We start from the raw sequence: 27513 nt of genomic DNA on the forward strand, positions 1-27513 counted from the left end.
AATCAAAGACCTTACTTTTTTTTTTTTTTTTAAAGAGGGGGTGGGGGGCAAAGGGAAGAGGGAGAAAGAGAGAATCTTAAGCAAGCCTCATGCCCAGTACAGAGCCTGATGTGGATTCAGTTACAGGACTCTGAGATCATAACCTGAGCTGAAATCAAGAGTCAGACACTGAACTGACTGAGCTACTGAGGCGCCCCCTCAAAACCTCACATTTTTATGTCTTTCAGTTTTATGCTCCTTACGACATTTAGTAATTAAATTCTACATTTTTTAAATAATTTTGATTTATTTATGATAGTCACACACACAGAGAGAGAGGCAGAGACACAGGCAGAGGGAGAAGCAGGCTCCATGCACCGGGAGCCCGACGTGGGACTCGATCCCGGGTCTCCAGGATCGTGCCCTGGGCCAAAGGCAGGCACCAAACCGCTGTGCCACCCAGGGATCCCCTAAATTCTACATTCTTTACTTAAAAGGTAAACTAAAAAAAACTGCTAGGTTTGGTTCTGTAAGTAAAGGAGGGCATTTAAAACTTAATTGCTCTGGATAATAAAACCAGTCTTTCTTAAATATACTCAACTCCTCAGTTGAGTATATTTAATAAAATGTATTGCTATATAATTGGATTATTATATTCAGAAAGGAATACAAATTGGTTTCACTGGTTAGTATGCCTATATCTTGACCTTTTAACAACTAACTAAAAGTTCTGAATAGCAGGTGCTCTAGCTTTGACTTTCAAGTACCAGGAATTGCAATGCACACATATTTTCTTAGCTTAAAAAATGTGTAATTTGCAGATTCAGAATACTTGTTGATATCCTCACTGAAATTCATTGGCTGTTTTTTTTGTATTAAGCAAACTGAATTTCTTAAATGCTTCATTTTCTCTCCAAACAAATTCTAAATGGAAATTAGGGCTTTATTCCCCCCTTCCTTTCTCCATCTTTCTTTGGCTAGTCAAATATAGCTTCTTTCCCAAGTAGAGGTCCAGAGGGTGCAACAAAAAAAAGTTGTCAATTCAAGGAACTACTGAATGAAAGCAACTTGACAATTCATGTTTTATGTATTCGAAGATAAGTAACAGCAAAACTGGGAGGAGCCCCATGTAGTCCGGCCATCACACAGAGGGTTATCAACACTTCCCCACACTTAGCCATGCTGACCACCATCTAGAGCAGCAAACAAACGACCATCTCTGACCAGGGTGGGCAAGTGGAAGCAGAAAAACACAGCTTTTATTCCTCTTGCTTTAAAACTTCTGAGGATAAAGTTCTAATTAAAGTTATCTTTTTAAAAGATTTTTTATTTATATTTATTCATGAGAGACACAGAGAGAGGCAGAGACACAGGCAGAGGGAGAAGCAGGCTCCATGCAGGGAGCACGATGTCAGACTCGATCCCAGGACCCCAGGATCACACCCTGGGCTGAAGGCAGATGTTCAACCACTGAGCCACCCAAGGGTCCCTAATTAAAGTTATTTTTAAACGTATCATGGTGGCAGAGCCCGCATACCATCAGCCATGCACAGGTATGTGTGGGGAGTGCTTCAGAACATGGGAGAGCGTTTTCTTGGAAGCCCATCGTTTTCCCCAGCGAACAACAGAGGGGGCCTTGAGTGGATGGCAATGCCCTGGGCATTTTATCATGGTCAAAGCTAAGCTGGAGATGCTGGAACTAGAAGGAGCTTTGGGATCCTGTCCAAGGCTCTGAAGAGTTGTAAACCAGGGTCTCCCATCCAGGGCTCTTATCACTATGCTGGGCATATGAACACTTCATGCAGGAAATGTAAACACACATCCATTACTGTCCTATCCTAGCTTTTCCTTCGTTTACTCTTTTTTTTTTTTTTTTAAAGATTTTACTTATTTATTAATGAAAGACACACACAGAGAGGCAGAGATATAGGCAGAGGGAGAAGCAGGCTCTCTGTGGGGAGCCCAATGTATGACTCAATCCCAGGTCACACCCTGAGCAGAGGCAGATGCTCAACCACTGAGCCACACAGGTGCTCCTCTCCTATTTTTATAAATACCTCCAATAAATAAATAAATAAATAAATAAATAAATAAATAAATAAATAAATAATAAATAAATAAATAAATAAATAAATACCTCCTCCTTGTTTCCTAAAACCCTCCTGTCATCAACACTGATGGTCCTCTTCTCATAAAATCTCAGTCATCTTCTTGAGTTCTCTCTTTTTTTATTCCCCTCTAGATCACCTTCCTCTTCTCCTCCATCTGTTTTCCCCTGGGACAGCCCCCTCCAGTGCTTTATGGAAAACAATATGAATGACTGAGAAATTGCTCAGAAGTAACGACCTACAAGAACACAAAAGTCATAGCAGACTACTATCAAATTCAAGTACTTATTAATATCAGAAGTGGCCCCATCTATTAGTAAAAGTCTCCCCCAAATAATCAAACCTTGAATAATAAGGTAAAACAGGTTTTCTGAAGTAAAAAAGGAGAAAGCAGTAGTAATATTGCAGATCTCCACATGTAAAGGGAAAGCAAAATAATTCACCATTCTCGGACTCTCTGGGACCAAACTAGTTTAAACAAGAAGCTGTAGCTATGCTTAGACAGTAGTGACATCCATGAGGGCAAGAGCTCACAGAAGGGAACACAGATTCCCTTGATGGGAAAGACCCCAAAGATGGGTCTTTGAAGAAAATTGGGACTGAGGAGCATGACACAGTGACAGAAACAGTGATGGAGAAGTAAATGAGAAAACCCAGAACGATTCCAATAAAATGCCAAGGAGCACAGTGTGCACATGCCCAATAATGACATACAACAAGAAAAGTCACTGCCAACTACAGTGGGAAGAAGCTGGGAATGAGAGGAAGAATACAGTCACACACCAGCTACACAAAACAGAGATGTTTCCACAAACAAAACTTCCATTCTTAGACACTAAAAATTCTTCACACAAGGCGGGAGGAGGGGGTGTGGAAACTAACTATGAAGACTTGGGAGTGGCTGTTGACCATAATAGTAAATAGGCAGTGACTGGATAAGAATGTATATTATAGCTAAAGTTTAATGACCCAAAAAAGGTCTAGATGCACACGCACTGCCCAGTCAGAGGATGATATCAATACCTCCAAACAGGCTTCTTGAAAGGGAATACTTTCGTCTCACATGCCACTCCTCAAAATGCACGTTTGATTTATAAGGATCCACCCTCAGAGATACTATCTTGTTTTATAAGCTCATATTTGTACACAGATTGATTTCTGCCTTCCAAAAGATCACTCAGATTTTCACTAGTGGCTAAGAGCTTCGTACAACTTTCCAAACGAAAACACAATTTAATATGAAAAATAAGTCTCCAGATTCACTATGCTTTGCCCTGGTCTTACACAGAAGGCACAAAGCATCTCATCCCTGAAAGTGGGACTGAGAAAGACAGTCAGATCTCAGAAATGTTTGAAAAGGACTCACACTTTGAAAAGCCCTAATATTTGTGAAGATCCATTTTTGAACCCATGGTAGGGCAAGATAAAAAGGTAGGCTTTGTTGAGACTCCTAAGTGATAGTGTGGCCCTGCACCTGCACCCAAAGAATCTCTGAGGGGAACTAGAAAGATTATGGCAAGCCTGGATGTTATGTGCTTTAAAGAAACTTTGCACCTACTTCTCAAAGTCTGGGGATCAGATGTTTTACACAAAGACTCTCTGGGAAGTGCCCGCAGCTCAGGCTGTGGGGCAGGCACTCAGAAGCCCTGTGGCACTGAAGCATCTCATATTCAGTAACAGACTCTGTTACTGCCCCCAAGATGGACCACTGGACATTATTCCAACATGGTTGATTTTTCTGAGCTTAGTGAATTCTCTTCAAATAGAAAAAAAACAAGTGACCAAGTGAGGACTGTCTTCTGATCATCAGCACCTAGATAGCATCTCTAAGGATGCTTAGTTTCTCCTCTTTCGTTGTCACCTCAGTAGGGGCTCTTCTGGGTTAACCAGAAACCAATGAGGTATAGAGCATATCCTCAACAAGACTTTCAGAAATTAATACAAGATTATAGAGGGAGAAAGAACGCCCTGCCTCTAGATGTAATAAAAAAACAATGTTGTTGAGTCCCTCATACATAACAATTAAGACGGAGTGAACACGATTGGGTTATTACTCAAAAACATCACACAGACTTCCAAGTCCTGAAGGAGATGGGTCTGTCCTATGTTACAGAAATGTATTCTACAGGAGAGAGTGGACAATAAGATGTAGTAGTCATCCTAAAATTGATCCTAACTTCTTCCTGCCACCTCAGGGTGTGTCTTGATATTGTGTCCAGAGCTGATGACATAAGTGGGGAAGGAGAGCATAGAAAGCAACTGGAAAGATGAGGAAAAAACAAAAAGTAGTTACTAGGGAAAAAGAATGAATCTATTTGAATGTGGATAAATTCAAAAGGAAAGAGCATAGAGTAAGCATTAGAGGGAACATATTTTAGCTACAGGCAAAAGCTGGTTACAGCTGGACACCTTACCATACAATGCCATTATATGACATTTAATAGCTTCTACTTAAAAATGCTCATTGAAGTATAAAATGTATGAGCCAGAAGGTAGGCTTTTGCTCTAAGCTGAGTAGTTTGTATCTCTTCCAGGTTTAAAGTTGTCTCTAATCTTCACAGTTTCAGAGAAATGCAGAAGCCAAAGAAGATTCCACAGAAGACTAACAGACAACTAAAAAGATGGGAAGTGGGTACTCGGGTTAAGCATCAGTTAGCTTTTTTTTTTTTTAAGGTTTTATTTATTTATTCATGAGAGACACAGAGAGAGAGGAAGAGACAGGCAGAGGGAGAAGCAGGCTCCCTGCGGGGAGCCTGATGCGGGACTCAATCCCAAGGACCCTGGGATCACGACCTGAGCCAAAGGCAGATGCTCAACCACTGAGCCATCCAGCTTTGAAAAAACAGACTGACAGCATCTTAACCTTACTGCTCCAGATTTTTAAGAGTTCTTCCCAAGGGAATCATGGCAAATAATTTTCTGTATTCATCACAGTAAGAGAGATATCCACACACATAAGATGTTTATGAACAGAGCATTAGATACTTTACAAATGGAAAATATTTCTCAGATGTACAATGGATAAGAAAATTTTCTTTACTCTGGCCAAAATCTATTTCCTTAAAATTTCAGATTGATAAATGGCATTATGTTTTCTAAACTCTCAATAGAAGATCTAGAAGAAATGGATTTCTAATGCCCATCAACTCTCAACCACAAAAATTCATTCAGCAACACTCCCTGCCCACTAAGTCATTTACAATTAATAGTGACCACATGTGTGAAGCACTTGGCACTCTATACATTACTGGTGAAAATGTAAATAAGTACTACCTCTCAGAAATCTGTTTGATGTTATACACTAATTAGCTGAAGAGATACATTCTCTTTGACCTTGGTATATACCTAACAGCAATATGTAGGTATAGTCACCAAAAGACATGTACAAAAATGCTCCTGGCAGCACTATTTGTAATAACCAAAGCCCGAAAAAAGTCCAGATGTTGATCAAAAATATAATTGTAGTATAATTTGTACAACAGAATCCTATTCCATCAGAATGACAAACTATAGCTACATGCAACAACATGGGTGAATCGATCTCGAAAATAATATTGAGGAAGAAGCCAAGCACTAAATTGTACATACTCTACGATTCCATTTATATAAACTTCAAAGATAGACAAATCTAAACCATAGCACTAGAAATCAAAATAATGGTTATCCTTGGGGAAGGGGGTATTGAGGGAAGGACATGAGAGCTTCTCTGGAGTTGAACTGAGTGCTAGTTACATAGAAGTGTTCCTGTTGTGGAAATTCATTGCGCTATATATATTACAATCTGTATACTTTTCAGTATGTAAATATAAATTAAGAGATTAGCAATCAATTGTGCTGTCTAGGCCTTATCTGGGTTCTAATTAGAACTGTACATAAACACATATGTATATGTATGAGGTATAATGAACATTACCTTACATATATGTATTTTATAGCTCATTCAAATTTTTACACTATTTGAATTTTTACTTATGAGAGATAGACATATATGGGGCACTTGGGAAAGTTGAACATTGACTTCTTGATCTGATGTTATTAAGGAATTTATTGTTGTGATATTGGTTTTTTTTTGATATTGGTATTTTGAATGTGCTTTTTAAAAGTGTCTTTTAAATATATACGTACGGAAATAATTTAGAATGAAATGAGATAATTTACATAAAAATAATTCAATGAGAGGAAGCAGATGGGAAATAAAGGCAACAGGACTAGCCAGGTGAGTTAATTAATTATTAAAACCAGACCAGAGGTTCATGGGGCTCATGACACTATTCTCCTACTGTTGCATATTTGTAATTTTTCATAAAAAAAACTTAGAAAATAATAAATACTTGAAAAATCCCATTAAGACAAATAAGCTTAGTTTTAGACCAAGTGGTATATTTAAGTGCACATAATCAATATATTTCAGCACAAAAATAGTTATCATATATGTACCTGCTACTAGTATTGACTTTTTCCTACAAATCTTTTCTAAACTTCCATGAAGTTCATTCCTAATATTTTGTATGACCAAATGCAAATCTGAAGGATGTTAAACCAAGTATCATTTTGTATTTCTCCTTTTGAGTTATTCTAGACAAAACTGAATTTCTGAAGAGGCAAAATTGTAATTATTCATGCTCTCCAAGCAGAATTTAATGTTCTGAATCATGACAATTTAACCCTGACCCCATAATTAAAGCTCTCTTTATCATTAGAATAAAATTCTAGGTTGAAAGATTTTAAAGAATTTTGTTTGTTTATTAGTTAATTAATTATTTGAGGGGAAAGACTTACATTAGGAACCGGGTAAGTACCTTAACTTAGCATAGACAAAAAAGGTCTATTTTCCCCCTTGGTTTGCTTAAATGCTCTCAACATATTTTGTTCAACCAGCAAAACCAGAAAAGATGTGACCATAGGGCATTCCAGCTCAGAGGAGGGAGCTACATTATGAGGCTTCTAAGAGTAAAAAGATATCCCCAAACATACTTCATTTCTTCATACATTTGTGAGCATATGTAAAGTGTTCAATATACAAACAGGTTCCAGCCTGATTTCTATTAAATTTCTGACAGCATCAAGATAAGAATAATGTCTTCTGTACCTCTTATAGCATTCCTTTGTGTGTAAAGGAATGGGCCTTCTCTCAATCTCAAAAATCCCGAGTACTAGTAATGTTAGAAAGAAATGGCTTGTGGCTGTTGTAACAAATTACCACAAACTGGAGAGCTTAAAACAACCTAAGTCTATTTTCTCATAATTCTGGAGGCCAGAAGTCCAAAACCACTACATCAGTGGGCCATGCTCCTGCAAGAGGCTCTTGGGAAAAAAATCTTTCTTTCTATTTTATTTTTTTTAAGATTTAAAAAAATTGGTTTATTCATGAGAGAGAGAGAGAGAGAGAGAGAGAGAGAGAGAGAGGAGGCAGAGACACAGGCGAAGGGAGAAGCAGGCCCCATGCAGGGAGCCTGATGTGGAACTCCACCCTGGCACTCCAGGATCACACCCTAGGCGGAAGGCAGGTACTAAACCATTGAGCCACTCAGGTGGCCCCCTTGAGGAAAATTTGTTCCTTGCCTCTTCTGGCTCCTGATGGCTGTCAACACTACTTGACCTGTGGCCATATCACCTAATCTCTGCCTGTCTCTCTCTTATTTTTTTTTTTTTTAAGAATTTATCTATTTATTCATGAGAAACACAGAGAGAGAGACAGACACACAGGCAGAGGGAGAAGCAGGCTCCCTGCAGGGAACCCTATGGGGGAGTTGATCCCAGGACCCTGGGATCACAATCTGAGCCCAAGGCAGATGCTCAACTGCTGAGCCACCCAGGCATCCCTCTGCCTCTGTCTTCACAGAGTCTTCTCCTCTGTGCATCTGATCTCCCTCTGCTGCTCTTATAAAGACACATGTGATGCTATTTAAGCCCCACCAGGATAATCCAGGGTAATCTCATCTCAAAATGGTTAATTTAATTCCATCTTCAAAGACTCTTTTTCCAAATAAGGTAAAATGCACAGGTTCCTGGCATGAGGATATGGACCTATCTTTGGGCCTATCCCAATGCCCCTCATTCTCCTATGTTTGTTGTGCTATAGTCACATGGACTTTCTGTTTCTCAAGTTGGTCTGCTCCCCTCTGCCCCAGGGAACAGTATTTGCCTGTAGGTCTTGTTCTCACCCTCTTCCCAACATGCCTAGTAAACTCTTCTCCAGCCAGCACATCTGAGTTTCTCACTCACTTCCTACTGAAGACATTAAGCTCTGCTCTCTCCTCCAGAGAAATCAATTCAGTATTTTATAGATGATTCTTTAATTTATGGCTCTCTCCCCCATCTAAATGTCATAAAAGCAGTTATGTTTATTTTTGTCCAGGTAAGATCTCAATAAATATTTACTGAATGGATGAATCAAACTTAACTTGAGCTCAGTGGATACCATAAGGCTTAGAGTTGCTGATAGAAGAGGTCAGCATCTTCTTCAAAATGGACATAGAAAAGGCTAAGGGCATACAGATGTGGAGTAATAAGTATTACTTCCTGTTCCTAGAAGGGGTGGGAGTGGCAGTAGGGGGGAGGTGGAAGGAGAGTGAGCTCCCAGGGTGGGCTGACAGCCCTTGGGAGCGCTGACAACTCACAAGAAGAAAGGGGACAGGGAGCTGGTCATCCACCATCAGAGATGAAAGTGACCAGCACTTTTCTATGGAAAACAGGTCCACCTATCATCTCTGGCATGTGTGTGAGGGGTTATGAAACCTAGGCCAGAAAGATTATTCCAGCTTCTTAACTAAGGTGATAACGGGATATGAAGTTATTCTAAGGAGGGTTAGTTCTAGTGAGTACGGTTGCTTTCTTTTGATTTTGTCTTAAAATGGGTTTGGTTATGCAAGGTGGGATGGTAGTGGCTGGAGAAATCCTAAACTGCTCTGCACGATGGAGGGAGAGAGTAGGCTGCAGGGGAAGAGAAGGCTCACACGTTTAATAAGAAACAGCAAAACTTCCCTTGTGGCAGTGCAGCTGGAGCTCTGGGGAACAGACAGGACAGCATTATCTGCTGGTATATATGAAGCAAACACTCCCCTCTCTACAAAGAAACCCTTGTGTCTACCTTTCTCAGCACTGCCTTTTGCTAAGTGAAAGGGGCATGATGACCTGCATGTGTGCTGACCCTGCTGTGACCACAGATATGGAACGGGCAGACACAAGACATAGATGGTGAGAAGCCAATGGTGTCTGGTTCCCACTGCAATCTACCACCAGGGAGAATATGGGTCATCTCTCCTATAGTCAGGTTGCTAAAAGGCAACATAACAGTAGTGCTAAAATAAATGATCAGTAATGTCCCCTTAGCTTCTGGTGACAGAGGAATATTCTCTGAGGACTGTGATGTCTTGACACAGAAAGAAGTGGGTTTAGGAAGCCCTTCTGTCCATGCACAGAGGTTAAGTGTTCAGGCTCTGGACACTTACGGACCAGGTTTGAATCCCTGCTACAGGATTTAGCGGTCCTGTGACATTAGGCTAGTTAGTGAAAGCCCTGAACTCCTTTCCTCATCTGAGGAAAGGGGTTAGTCTGCATCCATGCCTCTCTGGGAGGATTAGTAGAAATGGATTTAATGAGATGATACATGAAAGCTGGTTAGTCCAGTAACTGGCATATAATAAGTGTTCAATTAATGTTGGTTATTTGTATTGTTGTTTCCATCTGAAAGATCTTTCATGCTCAGCTACTGGTCTACAGAAATTATGCTGAACGTGATAGAAAGGGAGGGTAATATCCTTAGAGAGATGCCTTGTAGATAGATGTTAAAGTGATCAACCTCCTTGAGGTCACCGTCCCACTGACCAACGAGTCCCAAGTCTGATGCCAAAGCTTCCACAAGCTATGCATCCAAATTCTTCTGCTCCAGCTTCCACAACAGCCATTCAACCTATGATAGCTCTTCATCTTCACCACACTGGTGGAAGGAAAAGGCTTCAGGTTGATCATCTTTTTCTGATTTGGCCCCTCCGGTCCTGGTTGCCTCCTTTGCTGCTAAGGACGAACAGGTTGGAATGTTGGTGCCCTGGCCACTTTGGGCATCACTGCAGAGTAAACTGGTAGCATGGAACTCTCATCACCAGGAATGACTAGGGACATTCAAACCCAAGTGGCAAAGTGAAGTTGGAGTCCTAGCCCTCAGTGGAAGCAACATGAGCATCAGATCTCTGGTGAGCAGTTGGTGGCTATGGTGAGGAAGGGATGGTGCTAAGGCACAGTACACCTTAGCCAGCACGTCTGGCCCTGCTTCTTTGAGCAAGCTCTTCTCCACAGAGACAGCTCCAGGGCTCTAAACCAATAGGGTGAACAAGCAGGAGATGACAACCACAGAATCAGCAGCTTCCACTCCTAGTCTGTGCTAGGAAATCAGCTGGGCACTTGATGCATATTATCTCTAGACTTTACAGCCACACCACTCAGCCCTACTGCTGAGCAAACCGAGGCACAGAGGGGAAATAATCTACCTGAGATCACACAGCTGGTATCAGTGCAAGATTCAAACCCAAATCTGTCTCACCCCAAAGCCCGAGCTCTTTTCCCCACTGTATTATGCAGCTACTGGCTGCTGATCCCCATGTATATCCAAAAGCACGAGAGACTTTAATTTCCAGCTGGCAAATAATGGGTAATTGAACACGAAGAAGACATTGCCTACTAGGTATCTGGTCATGTGGATCCATGTAATGAAGAAAAACAAATCACTATAGAGAAGAAAAGAGTTACAGAGAAAAAAATAGACCTCAGTAAGGAGTTCATGACCAAGTTACAGAAGCTGGCCCACTGGTGGTGGAGGGCTTCTCCCCTATCAGGGGGATGAAGGGACAGACACCTAGTGAGGGATACAGGTAAAATGCTACAGACTAAGGCCCCAGATGAAAGATTTGGCTCTTAACGCATTTAATGGTGGAAGAAAATCCAAGTGAATGGCATTAGTTTGCATAAAAATGAACATGGAGAAAATAAAATGATAAACCAGAAATTGGTTTTTAGAAGTTTCTTTTAAATCCTCAAAGTGTGTTATCAGATGGTGGGGAATCCAAGCTCTTTGGGGACTGGGTGCATAGCTTAAAGGCAGCCCTGGGTACAGACCTGCAGAAGCTGCCTGCTGCCTACTGGAGTCTGAGGCTCTCCAAACAAACAAAGACACTTTGAGAAGAAAATAAAAGTCACAGGACATCAGCTTAAAAACAAAACATACTCTCTCACTAACAATCAGGCGAATGTTCGTGTGCTTTGTTTTTATAATACACTGATCAACCATGCCTTCAAAACAAACTACTGGAACTCAGCTCTTACCACGTCCAGCACTCATGCTGAGGTCAGGGCCGTGGCACTTCGGGTATCACCAGGTAACACAGCCATAAAGCAGTCACGTGTGGTTCCCGCTGTGTTCTTCCCGGGCATGTACCACTGCTTACGCATTCAGTATATTCTCAGGGCTCTTAAGCAATTGAGGATGGAGCTGCACTTCACATGATCTTCCTCCCCCTCCCCATACACAGAGCTCTGCGCTTAACTGGCAACCAGCATTCAGAGGCCTATGGTGTGCCAGGCTCCTTACGGGTGGCTTTGTTTATTTGCCACACCAAGCCCATGAGGTATGAGTTGTCCCCGGGGTGTAGGTGGGCAACGTGGTTCATGGAGGGTAGCTACATTCCACGGCTACAGCTAGAAAGAGACGTGGCTGAGATCCAAAGGGTGCTGCGTCTGACGCCAGTCCTGCTCTCCACACCAAAACCTCTCAGTGTATTTAGTGACGTTAAGTATCCAGCCTTCTGGCTTTCAACTGAAACTCTATTAGCTTGTTGCTCCTTTGCTCTTCAGAAAAGATGGGTACTCTCCTGTCTTCAGAAAGTATAATTTCATAAAAGCCAACATGGCAGTGATAAAACTTGTAATCGGGCTCCCAATACGTGTCGAGCTCCCTGGATTAGAAACCATCTTTGGCCCCTCCTGAAAATTTCAATCTCTGTTTGAAAGTCACCAGTTGCTTTCTTGCCTCTTCCAGTTCAGTGTCTGACACATGACTGATGACTCTCACTCCTTATCACCAACAGAAGGTGGCTTTCAAATGTCAGATGAGGATGATGAGGAAACTAACATTTATTAAGCCTTCATTGTATTCTGGGGCCAAGCAAGGCTGTTTATGTATGTCTTCTCACATAATTTTTCAGTCCAGTCCTCCAAGACAAATATTTGTAATCGCCATTTGGCATAAGTAAAGATGGACGCTCAGAAAGGCCAAGTGGTTCTCTCCAGTTTACATAGCTCCTATACCTAGTCAGTGGAACCCAGATTCAAATCCACATTTTTTTTTTTCTGTCTCCAAAGCCTCTGCCCTTATGCTGAGTTACTTCTGATCACTTTGATCCTGGAAATGGAAGACACCCAGATTATGCACACAGAACTATCACTTGATTAGCCATTTCTGGGCCTAGGTTTTCCCTAGTTGTTATTCTACGTATGACCAAAGAGAGCCTCATATCAGATGGGCCTTTGCAACTTCTCACCAATACGGTATACCTGACTTGTCAGCACACACACACAACTCTCATCTTCTTTTTTTTTATTTTTAGAGATTTTATTTATTCATGAGAGACACTGAGAGAGAGAGAGAGAGAGAGAGAGAGAGAGACGCAGAGACACAGGCAGAGGGAGAAGCAGGGCCCCTGCAAAGAGCCCAATGTGGGACTCAATCCCGGATCCCAGGGATCACACCCTGGGCCAAAGGCAGACACTCAACCATTGAGCCACCCAGGTGTCCCAGAACTTTATCTTCTCAAGACCCATTAGATATTTAGGAAAATGATGGGTGCTCTCCAAAGCATCTCTCATAAAAGCAGAACCTGAAAGTTCTAATTGGGCTCATGAGATTAGGCTAAAATTAGAGTAATCCAACTCACCAATCTAAGTAAATCATTCCAATCCAAATCTCATGTTTAAGACTGCACAGACCAAGGTATTTATGACACTGACTACATTGTATAATGCCAAGTGCCGTATCCTCAAAAGACTTCAAGGACTACCATCATATACTTACCTCTAGGCAAAAATCAAACTGGTCACAGGGAAATTTAAACTCATTTCTGCAAAGCTCTTCCCTTGCTTGTGACCTGCAAATTTCCAGTCCAGACCTCAAAGAACTCATTTTATGAGGAAAAAGATGCCTTTTTTTCCTCTGACTTCAACATTCACAGAGTTGTACTGTAGCTCAAAATAAAATTAGATTTTGGAAGGAAGTGAGTTTGAAATATTCTGAAGAAAAATCTTGGCAATAAGATTCCTATCATGTCACAGTCTTAAAGCCAGTGAATTTTCTCCGGAAGGCTGGCTAACAGTGATTTAAGAAAACACCACAAACACACTTTTTGAAACTGAAGGAGGCATTTGTGATCCAAAGTGCTCTTGGTTAGTAAGTTGATTTATGAAAATAAGTGATGCAAGTATCCTTAGTGCCAAGTGGCATTTTTTCTCTAACACTGTTAAAACGTAAAAACCAAAAGCAGCCAAATTAAGAGAACCCAAAGTCCATTTAATAGGCTGACCTCTAAAATCCAAGGTAAGAACTGTCACCATACAAAAAGTTTCCAAGCAAGAGTTCTTAAGTATCAACGCTGAATAAATGAGTGCTTCCAACCGATACATAAAGAAATAAGCACTATAGAGTAATGATTAAAACAGGATGACCAGATATTTATCATTTATCACAGTGTATCAACCTCTCATACAATGCTCTGAGATGGTATATAATGTGTGGTAATAGTTGTTCAATAAATGCTCCCAGTGTTACTATCACCACTACCATTAGCTTTAGAGGGGATGCCACTTTCTGCAAATACAAATGCCCTCAGGGAAGGTATTCAAATTATATACCAGTCTTTAAAAGTTTTTGTAAACAATATTATTTCTCTCCTAACAGATCAGTCACTCTGGAGGAACTATTTTTAATTGTGTTGGTGGAAGAAGAGAAAGTGATTTCAGAGTGAGGGAACAGTGGCCAGATGGGTTGCAAGAGACCAAAGGCAGATTAGTACCTAATAGTAGTTAATAGGACACATGAAGTGAGGAGCAATACAGAGAGGGGTAAAGATAATCTCTGAAACACATACAGAAAACAAGTCCAATCTCAGGGCTAGGTTATTTCTGAATACAAGTGATCTTTTTTAATCATTCCAAATTCCATGGAAAAGGGGTATTGTGATATGTTTATCTTTATGTAAGACATGGCACATTGGAAGGTTTTTGTAGACCTAGTAGAGTGTTTGAATTTTAGTTCAAAAAATTTCATTCCCAAAGAGGGTTGGCATAGCCGGGCTATAAGTAAATGGTCTATACAACTCTTACATATGAAATATAACCACTGACAAAGAAAAATACTTATGTACAAAAAAATAAAAATAAAAAAGGAAATGCACTAGCTCCAATAGAATTACTCACAGGGGAACAAGGGACTTTGCTGTATCAGCAAAGAATAAGGCTTCCCTGGATGAATCAATAAATGTTAGGTCCAGAAAGGAAGTGTAAGTTTCCCTGTTTTAAACAGTACAAAAGGCCAAGAAGCTTCAGAACTAAATAAACCAGTCCTGATCTTATAATAGCAAGACTGGACTAAAAGCAAGTCCAGTCCAAATCAAACATAATATTAAAACTGAAACAAATAACTGTTTCAACTGGATTTCAGGTTCTGAAAGGATAGCCATCACTTGCAACTACCAAGTGCTAATAAGCACTGTGACAGGCCTCTTGCCTGTTAGGACATTTAGTTCACATAGCAGCTGGCTGGCTCTCTACCTTGAAGAAAGCCATGGAATCACTAGGGGTGGGTTGGTGGGCAGGGAGTGTGGGCTGAGGTTGATTCCAAAGGGCAGTTTAGGGATCCCTGGGTGGCTCAGCGGTTTGGTACCTGCCTTTGGCCCAGGGTGTGATCCCAGAGTCTTGGGATTGAGTCCCACATCGGGCTCCCTGCATGGAGCTTGCTTCTCCCTCTGCCTGTGTCTTTGCCTCTCTCTCTCTCTCTGTGTGTCTCTCATGAATAAATAAATAAAATCTTTTTTTAAAAAAGGGCAGTTTATATGCTCACTACTTTGGGCAACCACCTCTAAAAGCCAGAGATTTTAAAACAGATTGCAGTTCCTTGGTGAGAAGTTATTATTACTGTAGCAAAGGTTTCCAACCCCCAGGACTCTAGCTAGGGAATTTTCCGACCATCTTGACTATGCATCCTCTCGATAAAAAATTTATGAATATTAACTGCTAGTATATGCCTATTTGTATGTTATGCTCTTGAACTACTGGTCTAAAATATTCTAGTGATTATAAGGCATGCATGAATATATAAATTAGAAAACAGTTATATTTAAATAAAAATTCTACTGTTTTTATCTCTTAACCCAGTGGATCGGGTGGCACAGCACATTTAGAGACAACGGCATTTGGCCTTTCCCCTCAAACACTGGGCACTCTCCACTTTATGGATCTGCATGCCCACAGGAAGTAACAGAGAAGGCGGATAAGAGTAAACACTTGGCCTTTACAGCTGAGCCCACACCCTGTTTCTTGCAACATTCAAACCCTAGGAAAGACACAGCCACTTGCACGATTAGCAGCCAACAGGCTCTCCTTCCTTCTCTTTAGGAGCAAGTGGTACAAATTGGAAAGGAAGAATAGGGCGATCTAGCCTCAAATTCAGTTTAACCACTAATCCCATCTCTTCCTCATCTAACCCACTTCAGTCAGAGGCAGTCCCAAGGTTAAAAACTGGCAAGAAGATCTGAACATATTGTTTTCCTTCCTTTGCCTTACGGTAGTTGTTCTGTGACATCCAGCAAGCCATCCACCCCCTGTGGGCCCCATTTTTCATGTGAACACTGGTGTTTGATTTGGGAATGACTAAAGATTCTTCTAGATACAAAATTCTGGAGTTCTAAAAGAAACTTCCAAAGAAGTTAATTTCTCTCAGCGTTTTTGCTCTGTGGTCCAAATGCTGGATCTGATATAATGCCAGATGTGAATCATTAATTAAATGCACTGACTTAGAAAAACAGTAAGCATATGTTTGGTTGCATTTACCACTTCCCCCATTTCTCATCTAACAACAATACAACAGAAGATGGCTAATGAATTTGTAAGTGAACCAGACCAAAAAGATGAAGAACTGTCTCTTTTAAGGAACATTAGGGCTGACTCTAGGTAAGACACACACCTTCCTTTCTCTGCAAATACACACACATTCTCTCTCTCATGTAGACCTGCAAATGTGTAGGGAAATGAAATGATGCCCTAACCCTAATGAAAGCAGGCATCATAAATGTACCTCAAAGAGAACTGGATCCAGACCTTTGTTAAATATCATGGGGATGGTTAACTAGCTGTGAAGCACACAAAGTGCAATAGGATTATTTTACTTTTAAGCAGTTCTGGCAGACATGGGTTTAGAAATAAGCTCCCATTTGCTGGTCCATGGCAGAGCCCTGAACAGAGCACGCAGTGTTGAGGTTCCAGTCTCGTCTCCACCACTCACGGGCAGTATGCGCATTTCCTCTAATAAGTAACCTGTGGGATTCTCCATGTCCTCAGCTGTAAGATGGGTATGGGGGAGTGGGGGAGGGAGACCGAGTTCCTCATTTCTAACTGTGAAAACTGGAAAAAAAAAACAAAACAAAACATCCAGCAACAGATAAATGGATAAATATTCTACGGTACTCAAAAATCCATTTAAATTACCTTTATAGGGGATCTCTGGGTGGCTCAGTGGTTTAGCACCAGTGATTGATCCTGGAGTCCCGGGTTCCAGTCCCACATCGGGCTCCCTGCGTGGAGCCTGCTTCTCCCTCTGCCTGTGTCTCTGTCTCTGCCTCTCTCTCTCTCTGTTTCTCATGAATAAATAAATAAAATCTTTTAAAAAAAATTACCTTTACAAAGCATGGATAATACATACAAATTTTTGTTACCGTGTTAAATGAAAAAGAGAGGACAAAATAGAATATTACAGAGGCGAAGAGACTAAAAACAAGAAGCTGAAAGGCCAAGATCATGAGTTTTACATTCTTTCTACTATTGTTCTTTCTTTCTTTTTGTCGGCACTTTCTCTGTTCCTGAGAAAGAATACATGCACGTTTACTGGGAGAACTACACTTAAGTGGTCTTGGATTCCCCAAACACAGCTGACTCTTACCTACATACAAGACGGAAAGGGTTCTGTCAGAGAAGAACACTTCTATAACTGCTGTTTGCTCCTATTAGCTGGAAACGAGAGGGCTGTTCTCAATTCTACTGCCTCCTTTTATGAAAACGAAAACTTAGATCTCAAGGCATCAAGGCCGATTATATTCTTGCCATCTCCAACTCACTTGCCAAGCACCCCCCCCACCATTACCCCATAGACTCCTGAGAGCAGCATAATTTGTGAAACTGAATACAGACATCAAAATGCAGTTGGGCAGGGAGTCTACAACCTGAGCCACATGGGATCCACGAGTGGTGGATGAAAACCAATTTGAGTTAAAAGGCTATGTGTGTGCTGGGAGGGCAGTATGAATATTCTCAGAGAAAGTTTTAATAAAAACAGAGTTTCCATTTTTCTCCTGAAAGCCCTTTCTAAGGAAATAGAGAACTGAAAATGGTTCCTGCGGGGAAAGAGCATTCAGGGAAAGTTTTGATAGATTCAATGCCATTAAATGGTCATTTATTCCTCCATAATATGAACTCTCTTCAGGCGAAACACTCAGGTACTCCACAAATCTGACATCACAGTTTAGCTTCCCCACTGTATGTTACAAGGAACCATTTATAAATTGCTCATTTTGGAGGATTTTAAAAGCTTCAATAAATCAAGGAAATCCACATTTTCTGCTTAGTAACTGGGCTGATAGGTAGAATAAAAACTCTTGCTCAATAATCTGATGAATTCCAAGAGAAAAAAAAAAGACCACCTGGAAGCATCTTGTGTGAACAACAGGAAGTTTAAAAAAGGGAGGGAGAGCGCCTGGGTGGCTCAGTGGTTGAGCATCTGCCTTTTGCGCAGGTCGTGATCCCAGGGTCCTAAGACCAAGTCTCGCATCTGGCTCCCTGCAGGGAGCCTGCTTCTCCCTCTGCCTGTGCCTCTGCTTCTTTCTCTATGTATCTCATGAATAAATAATTAAAATCTTAAAAAAGAAAAAAAGAGCACCCAAATAACTACAGCTGGTAGAACCCAGATTGAATGTTTGAACTCAGCCTGGAGCTCCGCCCCAGAAAGTAAGTCCATGGTGTAGTCTCAGAAGAGTAGAATATTGCCTGATTCTACCCCCAGGCACTTTATCCATTCCACATGGGACAGAGAGGTGTCTACAACATGGTTCCTGCCATCCAGGGGCTGGCAGTCCCAGAAGTAACCAGAAAGCAAACTGGCAAACACAATCCAGCAATGCTAAACGCTATTACGAATATGTCATGGGAGGCCAGGGAGGAGTGTGCTCAAGTTCAGAGCACAGTAACTAACTGGTCATTTATTCTTCCCAGTACTGGACACCCTGGAAAGCTGTCCTTGTGGTTATTTATAGTTTCTTGTGGAAAATCCTGCATATGGTGTAGCATGACTGTAACTGGGATGTGAATATCACTCATACTTGCTCGCTCATTAAAGGAAGGGTAACAGGGAAGGAGGAGAGACTTGGGCAAATAAGAACCTGATCTGGGCTAAGAAGCTGGGTCCACGGGCGTTTGTACCAGCCTCTCCCACTTCTGCTGTTTGCTTAAAGTGCACTTGACTGACCCCAGAGAGTGTTTTGTTTTATTTTGTTTCCATTTTCCTTTTGATCCCATGAAGATAGGTGTAGGAAAATAACGTCTCCCATTTCAGGGACAGGAACTCCCATAGACGAAGCCAGTTCTAACTCCCCCACAAAGTTGCATGAAGAGGCCTGAACACAACAACTTCAGTATCCAGTTTACCCAGGAAGGTTCAATTACCCATGAAATCAGAGTGGAAGTCTTCAGACTCTCAAAAACAGCATGTGATGCATGCACCCCCACCCCGCCAACTTCATTTCTAGGTTGGCCGGGGCAGGAGGGGGTGGGGGTGGGGGAACAGAATAATCTTGGATCATAGAGAATTAAGAGAAGCTTGGTTTAGAAATTGGAAGCCAGGGATCCCTGGGTGGCGTAGCGGTTTGGCGCCTGCCTTTGGCCCAGGGCTTGATCCTGGAGATCCGGGATCGAATCCCACGTCGGGCTCCCGGTGCATGGAGCCTGCTTCTCCCTCTGCCTGTGTCTCTGCCTCTCTCTCTCTCTCTCTCTCTCTCTCTCTGACTATCATAAATAAATTAAAAAAAAAAAAAAGAAATTGGAAGCCAGATGCCCGTGAGATTCCTGGCAGGGATGGGACAGAGAGGGCAGGGATAGAGCAAACTTGAGAGGGAAAGGGAAAAAAAGTATGGAAGGGGAGGGAGGAAGCCAAGACAAATCTGGGCTATTGTGTCATTCTGTCCTATGTGACATGGGTCACAGAAGCCTGTCATAGACATATATTAACATGTTTTCTAAAAACACTGCAGATGAATTACTTTTGTATGGCAAGAACCAATGGATGTCCCATTTAATGACAAGATAATGATGTTGCTCATAGAGCTGAAGACTTCTTATGTATCAGGCCTCATATACACTCATATTTAGTTCAGTTACTCTTTAAAAAGCCCTTGGGGATATAGACATTATTTCCATTTTACAGATGAGAAAACCGAGTTTCAAAGAGCTAATACAGCCAATATTTCTCCCTAAGTCAGTCTTACACCTAGGCTTGTGTTTTGTATATCTGGGCTAGAAGAAGGCAGGGAGCAACAGTGACTGGAGGGCATCCCCGAGTGCCTCTGACTACACTATCGACAAATGAAATCCTGATGATGTTCACCTTGCAATACAGCAGCAAAGAGCACTGACTTCTACACTTCTACAAGCGGCAACCCAGATGATCAACAAAGAACACATCTGCATGGATTAAAACCTGGCTTTCTTGTTCAGTGGTTGGCATCAGCTAACACCAGGGTTTGCCAGCCACGTTCCAGAAGGAGTGCTGCCTCCGTGTGCAATCTCTCTCAACACTTGCTCTACCTTTGCAATTAGTCCAAATTAATCAAAGCAAACCTAAGTGAATCAGCTGTGAAATTCCTGCTCTTCACAGTGGGCTGTGGGGTAGAAGAGCACACAGATGGAGTTTCCTTTTTAAATGAAATGTTTTGGCACTAGCCTCTGTCAAGAGTTTTCCCTTGTTTCCATCTGGCTTTAGTACTGGAACGCATACGTGAGAGAATGGAAAAAGAAAACTCTGTTGGCGTGCGAAACCACTAGAAAAGCTCAAGTGGTTGACAGCATATCCTCTAAGCCCTCAGAGATGAAAACGCTTTGCTCCAGGAATGCTGCTGCATTGTTTTTAAGGAAGGGGGGAGCTCTGTTTCTCAGACGGAGCCCTGTCCTGGAAAACAAATTAAAAAGTGTGCACATTTGGAGGGCGATGGGCCCAGACGTGTGTCCTGCCCCGTCGCTCCCCAGACGCCGGGCCCTGCCCGGTACACTTACTCACTTGAGGCCTTGGCTACATCATCTCAAAGCAGCAGCCACGTCACAAGGCCGCGGTGCGGATTACATGAGGATTACCTGCCAGGGCTTAGTTCTCCATTTTTGGAATGTCCTCTTCACAAGGCTTTAGGAGACACGAATATTATTACCACCAGTTTTCACAGGAAGGGCTCTAGAACCACCACGGAAGCTCTAAAAAATGTTCAGACATCCACTTTTTTCTATTACATAACTGAACCAAACAAGTTCATACACGGCCGTGTTCCTGTCAGGAGCCTCTCAGAAATCCCCGGGAAGTGAATTTTCTCTAAGAGCCAAACACATCCACTATCATTCTAATATGCTTTCTTAGCAGTCTACTTGTTAGTGTACAGGACTGTCACCATCCAGCCGAAACCCACCAAGGCCTAAACCTGTAGGAAAGCAGAGTAATGCCAAGACACGATTATCACTAAAGTTGCGTGAGGAGGTATAGAAAAGAGGTTTGGTTTGGGATGTTCTCTCCCATAAAATTCTTATGTGAGAGGGGATCATAGTGGCTAAGGGGATGCAGACCTACAATTAAAATATCTGAGTTCAAATCCCTGTTGGTAACTCATAAGCTGATCATCTTGGGCAAGAGAATTTACTCCTGTATGCTCAGTTTCTTCATTTACAAAATGAAGACAGTACGGTTATCTACCTCCTAACACTTCTGTAAAGATTAAAAGAGTTAATATATGTAAAGACGAAAGAACCATGCCTGATATAGGAGTTCAACAAATATCATTACTACGAGTATTACAATCATTAATTGAAGGTGGGCTTGGTGCCAACCTAGCTGTATTGTGTACCAAATCAAGTGACAGTTGCATGGCAGGTGCTACGCTGAAGGTTATTTAGAGATGACACCTGGTGGCAGGATCTACTGGGCCAGTAGATTTCGGAAAACCCTCTCTCTACTTTTAACTCCACCTAATCAAGGATTATTGTTATTACAAACGTTTTAATCAAATGTGTCTATTTGATTAAATACAAAAAAGAGAGCCAAATTCTCAATATAAAGTATAACAGGATACTGTATTTTTATAAAATAAAAGAAGATCTAGAAAGAATTATCATCAGGCAATAGAAATAACTTTTTATTGCACTGTCTTCTAGAGTGACTTAAAGTCTTATGGCTGGATTTATGTGCCAAATCTCTCTAATAAAGAGAGAAAAGGCTTACCCTTATACGTATTACAAATGTGGGGGAGTCTATTAGTTAATAATCTCAGAAATGATAACAAGATAGTGTAGGTCAAAACTGTTCAATGTCTTAGCAGTTTTGAAGGGCTAGGAAAGAATATACTCCTTAAAACATGGTCTTCTCTACACCACACCCCTCATGACCTAACTCAGAAGAAATGAGGTGTTACAGCAGTGAGAGCATGGCCAGTGGGGTGATAAGGACTGGCTGGATTTCCCAGTCTGTTACTCTCAAAATGGTGACTCTGATGTCATGACCTTTGATGAACATTGGTCCCTTCATCTGTGAAACGGTAGGACTCATACCACCTAATAGATAGGAATTTTGTGAGAATTAACTGGAATTACAACAAATAATATAAACAAAGACAAATGATATTTTTTCTACATAATTTTCTGAAAGACTCATAGCTTTAGTAATCATTACTACTTCTATAATAAACAATATATTATAGTTGTTTTGTATTTCTTCTTTCACTGTGAATACATTTGCATACCTCTTAGTTCAGTGTGGATTTTTTCATTTTCCTGGATAAAAACTATTGGAAAGTTAACTCACCATTCCTAAATAAACCATTACTGTCAAAGTTAAATTTCATTTGTCTTATATTTTTCCATTCACTCTTTGCTAGTATTTAGAAACCTTAAGATAAGATCCAGTCAAAATTAGAAAGTGGATAAAAAGAATTTATTTCAAGGGGCACCTGGTGGCTCAGTTGATTAACTGTCCAACTCTTGATTTCAGCTCAGGTTATGATTTTAGGGGGTAGTGAGACTGAGCCCTGGGTTGGGCTCTGTCTTAGTGTGGAGTCTGGTTGAGATTCTCTCCCTCTCTCTCTCTCTAAAACAAACAAACAAACACACAAACACACAAATAAATAAATCTTTAAACAAAAATTTCTCTCTATGCCAGATTGCTGACAATTAATTTTGCTTATCCCAACTCCAATAACAACCTATAAGGAATGGTCTCAAACTTTCATAAATGTCTTAAGTGTCCATTTGGATTATTAACAGCCTGAGCTTCTCCCTAAATGATATGTATGGAATGAGAAAAAGATCTGGCATAAAACTTCAAGGAGTTCAGAATCCTTGAACTCAGAACCCAAAGGAATCTCTAAATTTGTCAGGTTAATAAACTGAAGCCCAGAAAAATTCAGAGCTTTGACCATGGCCAGTCAACATGAAAGAGACTAAGAAGTATTTTTTTGGATAGAATGGAGTACCAAGAATGTATCGTTATGTCAAGCAGACCAAGACAACAACCCCCCAACATAGCAAAACTTCTCAACCCCAGCTTCAGCATCTTCAGCACAATACTTTCAAAATACGGTAAGTTTTACCACTACCCCTGGGGCTGTGGTAGTAGCACCTAGATCTGGATTTTGCAGTTTTTGAGGTGATTCTAAGGAACATCTAGGATTGGCAACCACTGAGATAAAGGGCAGTATTGTCAGGTTCTAGGCTCCCATCCCACATCACTACCATCCATGGGGATCCATTTACATATACTATTTCATCAAAGACCATTCAGAGCTATTTTTTTTGAAGAAGAAAATTTTGTTCTCTAAAAATCTCAAATCATTTTCAAAGGATTAAAATTTTGATTCAACAAAATATGTAAAAGAATGTATTAATCACAAAAATTAAAATTTCTTCATGTTCCTTTTTATGGGGACAGTAAGTAGTGAGTAACAGCCGAGGAAAGATTTGTACCCACTTATGGATATGAAGGCTAGCATTAGACATTGCATATACTGAATTAAAACATGATCAGGAAAATAGATTTTAAGCATGGAACTATGGAATTTCAGTAGGTAACTGGCCTTTAATCATAAGCTGATTTTAAACTTCTTAGTATGCTTCCAGTTTAGTTTTGTATATCCAAGTATCATGGAAGGGGCATCCAGCTATGGAAATTATTGAGCTTGGGGCTCACTTTATACTTTGAATGAGTGAAGAGTTCCAAATTCCAAATTCTAAAGTATAATCAGGTATGTAGTCAGCCACAAATTTAGAGTATTTTCTATTTAAGCATAGTGGATAGTGTGTCCGTACTTGGCAATGTGCCAGGTGTTAGAAGGAACCCAGAAGGCACTGCCCTTTACATCAGATAGATGCAAGCACAGGTTTACACAATACACACCTGCTTCTGAAGGCTCAACAAGGCCATCTAGGATAACTTTTCATTTGTACAAAGGAGAGAGTTAGTTTTTGTCCTCCTTAGAGAGCAGGCTAGAGATAAGGTCAATAAACTCTTATAATCATCCAACAACTGACTTTATAAGAGTTGGGTTTTTTTTTTAATTGACTTGGCTGACATATTTACATATAATAAAATGTACCCATTTTTAGTGTGCAGTTTGAGGAGTTGTGAAAAATGTCTATACCCAAGTAACCACCACCACTATCAGCCTATAGAACTCTTATACCATTGCAAAAAATTCCCTTATGCCCCTTTACAGTCAATTCCTAACCCGAAACCTGTCGACCACCAATAGGCTTTCTGTCACTACAGCTTAAGTTCTGTTCATTCTAGAGTTTCATATAAATAGAATCATACAGTATGTAACCTTTTCTGTTTTTTTTTTTTTCATAGAACGTAAGGCTTTTGATTAATCCATGTTGCTGCATACAGTGGCAATTCATTCCTTAGTATTCCACTGCATAAATAAAATATAGTTTGAAAATTCATGCACATGTAGATGGACATTTGAGATCTGATTATTGGTTATTATAAATAAGACTGTTATCATCTTCCATGTACGTGTCTTTTTGTGGACATCTTTTTACTTCTCTCAGCTAAAAGCCTAGGAATAGAGTCTCTGAATTAGAAGTGTATGTTTGAATTTACAAAGAACTGTCAATGGTTGACCAAAGCAGTTGTATGATTTTTACATTCCCACCAGCAAAGTATGAGAGCTCAAGTCGCTCCACAGGCTTGCTAACACTTGGTATCGTCAGCCTTTTTAATTTTAGCCACTGCCACAAAGAAAAAGTGGAAACCAGGCTTTAAGAATGCAAGTCAACCAAAGCACATTAGTCCTAAGCATTTGCACACCATTCAAGAAGCCATTTGGGAAGTCCAGTGAGAAACATTAAAATTCTATCTGGAGGCTCTGTAAATGAACTGGAGAGTTTATTTTTCTCCTTACACAATCACAGCTACATAACCCAAGAAAGATCATATTATTTCTCCTGCTCTGGCATCCTTCTTGATTCCTCCAGAGGATATGCAATTCTCTCCAAAAATAATAATTCTTATGATCACAGGCCTCAACCTCAGATTTTAAATCCTGCCAGGCATTGGCTGGCGGGGGGCGGAGGTGGAATTCACACACAAAAAAAGTCAGTAAGATATTGGATATATAAAATACCCATGATGTTTACATGCATATGTTGGTAAGCTTTTAAAGCTAGAATATTCTTCCTAAAAAAATTTTTTTAAACTCTTTATGCTGTTTGAAAAACGGTTAAGTACTATTTGCAGACATTGCCCTAATTTGAACAAATTTTGCCTGTTCAAAATGGATAGCTGGTTTTCATCAACCAAACCACAAGAGTTGAAGAGCCTGGCCTCCCAGAGAGTGTAGGTGGTTCACAATAATAGCAGGAAGGACGCTGTCATTCCAGGGCTCTGCTTTCACTTCACAGCTTCCTATGTGAGTGGAGCTACAAAGAGGTCATCCTTATACTGAATAGGAGAAAAGGAGAAACTCAAAATCCAGTGTAGTCTTTTAATGAGGCTCCTGCTCCCTCTGTCAGGAATGCTCGTGGCACATGTACCATCTCTTTTCAGAACCAGGGAGGCTCTACTTTCCTCGTAGCTCTGAGTTCTTCCAGCCAGGCCAAATTCTCCTCATACATGCTATCCTATCACTGTATTTTTTTCCTTTTTGGCCTTTCCACAGCTAATAATCATATTTATTTTAGTGACTAATTGATTAATGTCTACTGCTCCTTGCCCATCCAAGTAAGCTTCATGAATTTTTCTCCTGTCTGCCCCATACCTAGAGTGCTTAGCACATACAAAAGTACTTAATAAATATGAGTCCTTAATTACTTGTCAATTAAAACATCACTTTATCAAAGATGTGACCGATATGCCTCTAAGCTTCACATTAATTGGAAGATAAAGAGGCTGCTCCCTTCTCAATGAGAAGAAAACTGCAAAACACTTGGATGTCAAAGGTGGCCTGGCCTTCTCCTGCCTCAACTTCCATTAAACCATCTGCTTCAATGTCACATCTACTGGATCAACCTATCCTCTCAAAACTCAAATTCATGAAAAGGAGAAAGACTATCAGAATAAAATATTTTCCTCCATCAGAATGGAATTCTGAAAATGTAGTTCTCATAGTTTCAAACTTTAAACCTCAAGTCTTGGTAATCTGTAAGGGAAAGGCAGTGATTGGAGGAGTCCAGGTCAGGGTCTCCTATGGCAGGGGAAATGGGTCTGCTATTTCACTGAGATAGGCAGGCAGAGTCCCTCTCTCTCTCCTGCAGACTTCACGATCAGAAACAGGCTGACAGGAGCATATGCCTCACATGCAAACAGAACTGCCATCTTTTTCAGTTAGAGGGATATACCAGGCAAAACTCTAAGGACTTCTAGAACATCCACCTTTTCTTCAACTCCCCATCTTCAAGAAGTCTTGAGGAAACACAGATTGAATGAAAAGTAATAATATTAGAATCACTGTGTGTCCATACTCAGCTCATGTTCAGCTCAGCCCAAACACAAAAAATTTACTGTAATGCATTCTTTTCATTATTGGTGCAAGCAGAACTCTAGAATCAAAATTTAAGAACATGAAAATATTTCTAAGACCTGCATATCATTAACAAAGTACTAGGAAGGTAATTAGGTAATTTCTTTCACTTAGTCATTAGATATTAACCGAGTCCCTACTATATGCTAAGCACTGCCCAGCACACTAAGGGAATGCAAATGTCCTCCAATAATCACCATATTTTACTAATCTATTCCTTATTTGGAATTCAGAAAAAAAGACCAATATTTCTTTTTTTAAGACCAATATTTCAAGGTCAATTCTCTCACACTCATTTAAATAAGAGCTTTATCCTAACCACTGAAAAGATGTTCTTACCAAAAGGTTATTATTATAAACTAAGAAATAGTCTTATCATCTGTACATATTCTTTTGTTTTGATCTTCACATATTCTTTCTGGAAAAAACCTATCTACACAATGAAATGGATTCTGATAAATGATCAGAGGTTTATTTTTTTTAATCTAAAAATGGGTCAAAAAATAAAGTTTTATTCCCAAACCACAACTGAAGGAAATAAGGAAAGATGAATTAAGGTAAGCTTAATTCTTACATTGCCCAGTTACAAGAAATATTATCAGATTTGTTACAAATGCCCCAGGTATTCAGATTAGCATCACCACAACTCCATGGAAAACTTATCCAAATTTCATCTCAAAAACTAGGTATGGATCCACAGTAAATCCCACAGATCTACAATCACAAGCAGAAAGAGAAAAAATAATCCAACAAAATTCTAAGCTTAATAGAACAGATGCCTCTTTCTGACAAGGAACAGCTGTCAGGCAAAGCGATGATTTGGGAGCTGTGTCTACTTTCTCACATTCCATAAG

General features: G+C 40.5%; 1 protein-coding gene across 10 annotated transcripts in view; it reads right to left on the bottom strand.

Moving 5' to 3' along the window:
• The window catches only part of STXBP6 (syntaxin binding protein 6), a 238859-nt gene that overhangs the window by 138521 nt on the left and 72825 nt on the right, over nucleotides 1–27513 (bottom strand). The gene's annotated exons all lie outside the window — the stretch shown is intronic.

The sequence above is a fragment of the Canis lupus genome, chromosome 8, assembly GCF_011100685.1.
Source record: "Canis lupus familiaris isolate Mischka breed German Shepherd chromosome 8, alternate assembly UU_Cfam_GSD_1.0, whole genome shotgun sequence".
Classification (NCBI taxonomy): domain Eukaryota; kingdom Metazoa; phylum Chordata; class Mammalia; order Carnivora; family Canidae; genus Canis; species Canis lupus.